This window comes from Pinus tabuliformis, chromosome 3_1, assembly GCF_031772625.1.
Source record: "Pinus tabuliformis cultivar Carrire ecotype Pingquan chromosome 3_1, CPIR1, whole genome shotgun sequence".
NCBI lineage: Eukaryota > Viridiplantae > Streptophyta > Pinopsida > Pinales > Pinaceae > Pinus > Pinus tabuliformis.
The window spans coordinates 134,647,621-134,650,310 of NC_142301.1; positions in this window are offsets into that span (position 1 = coordinate 134,647,621).

Sequence of the window (2,690 nt, forward strand, 5' to 3'; positions counted from 1 at the left end):
GGAGAGCTTAGTCATTTATCCAGCCCTAAAACACCCATTGTTTCTCTACACCAAGAGAACTTCTCAGATCTCACAGATTTTGTCAATGCATTTGCAGTGTTCTTCAAAGTGTCCACCTTTACCAACAACACCTTTTTGTCTTCTATCATATCCCTCACAAAGTGATACTGGACGTCAATGTGCTTTGTCTTTGAATGGTAAGCAAGGTCCTTTGCCAAGAAAATTGCACTTTGGTTGTCATATTCTATCCTTATAGCTCCCTGTACTAACCCCATACTTGAGCACAATCTCTGCAACCAAACTTCTTCCTTGCTTGCATGCGTGGCTGCCATGTATTCTACCTTTGTAGTTGATAGTGCCACTACAGATTGTTTCTTACTCATCCAGCTGACTGAACCTCCAAATAGGTTAAAAACATACCCACTTGTAGATCTTCTTTGATCTAGATCTCCAGCCCAGTTTGCATCAACAAAGCCATGAATATCCAACACTGTTCAATCCTGGTCTTCCTAGGTAGCACAAACAATAATCACTAGTGCCACGCAAATACTTGAAAACCCGCTTCACTGCTGTCCAGTGCTCCTTCCTTGGTTTTGACATAAACCTGCTCAATACTCCCACTGCATGTGCAATGTCTGGTCTAGTACAAACCATCGCATACATCAGGCTACCGACTACACTTGCATATGGAACACAAGACATGTCCTCTTCCTCTTCTTGTGTCTTGGGACACTGTTCAACAGATAACTTTACACCAATATGAATAGGAACCTTCACTAGTTTACGATCCTGCATATTAAACCTCTGTAATATTGTCTTGACATAATTTCTCTGCTTTAACCAGAGCTTCCTCTTTGTCTGATCTCTTTTAATTTCCATGCCCAAAATATAGTTTGCAGCACTAAGATCTTTCATGTCAAATTTGGAGGACAAATGGGTCTTCAAATCCTGGACAATTTCTTTGTCATTTCCAACCAGCAACATATCATCCACATACAAGACCAGATAAATAACATGGTCACCAATTAATTTAAAATACACACAGTGATATGCTTTGCTTCTGGTGAAGCCAAGTCCCCGTATAAATGTATCAAATTTCTGATACCACATCCTTGGTGACTGTTTTAACCCATACAGAGACTTCTTTAACTTGCATACCAGTTCTTTCTTACCCTTCACTGCAGAGCCTTCAGGTTGCTTCATGTAGATCTCCTCTTCTAGATCCCCATGAAGAAATGTTATCTTCACATCCATCTGTTCTACCTCAAAATAAAAAGCAACAACAACAGATAAAAGTAATCTAATAGAAGTTACCTTGGAAACAGGAGAAAAAATATCACCAAAATCAATTCCCGACACCTGGGAATAACCTTTTGCTACCAACCAAGATTTGTATTTCTCCACCTTTCCTTCTGCATTTGTTTTCTTCTTGAACACCCATTTGCTACCAATGGGTTTCCTTCCAGCCGAAAACTCCACCAAATCCCAAGCTTCATTTTTGTGCAAAGATGCCATTTCATCAACCATGGCCTCTTTACAGATTTTTCCATCCTATGAATCTACTGCTTCCTTCATAGTTCTGGGATCATTGTCAGTAATAGATAAAGTAAAATTTGAACAGAAAGCAGATGGACTATACCTTTCTAGTTGCCTTCTTTCTCGAACTAATCTTCTTACACCCGGAGTTTGTGGCTCTTCATCTTCTGATTCCTCCTCTACTATATAGTATGATTCTTCCTCCTTTAGCTCAAACTCTATCTTCTCAGGTTCCTTTGGCTGGACTTCATGTTTAATAACATATTTCACCTCTCTGAACACCACATCTAGGTTGTACATAGCCTTCCTTGTTGCTGGGTTCCAAAGCTTATAACCCTTTAAACCATCCTTATACCCAATAAAGATGCACTTTTCAAATTTACTATCCAACTTGGTTCATTTCTCCTATGGAACATGTACATATGCATCACATCCAAATACCCTCAGATGTAAAAGAGAGGGTCTCTTACCAGTCCATACCTCTTGTGGAGTCTTATACTCCAACACTAATGAAGGTGATCTGTTGACCAGGTAACATGTTGTCTCCACCGCCTCTGCCCAGAATTCCTATCCTAACCCGACACCACTAAGCATGCTTCTTGCCCTTTCCATCAACGTCTTATTCATTCTTTCTGCAACTCCATTTTGCTGAGGTGTATATGGAGTAGTCTTCTGTTGTGTTATACCACACTTCTTACATAATTCTTCAAATTCCTTACTGCAAAACTCTCCACTATTATCTATCCTCAGCACCTTTATCTTCTTGTCTGTCTGGTTTTCCACCAGAGCCTTAAATTCTTTAAACCTGTCAAAGACTTCAGATTTCTTCTTAAGGAAATATATCCGTGTATTCCTTGAGAAGTCATCTATAAAGGATACATAGTACATAGACTTACCCAGTCATGGAACCTTCACAGGTCAAAACACATCACTGTGCACAAGCTCCAATATCTATTTCGCCCTCTTACCACCAGAGGGGAAACTCACCCAATTTTGCTTCCCATATACAAAATTTTCGGAGAAATCAAAATCCAGAGACCTATTACTCATACCTTCTACCATACCTTTAGCATGAAGTATTCGAATACCCTTCTGTCCAATATGTTCAAGCCTTTGATGCCATAGCATGGTCTTCTCTCTAAAGACCACTAGAT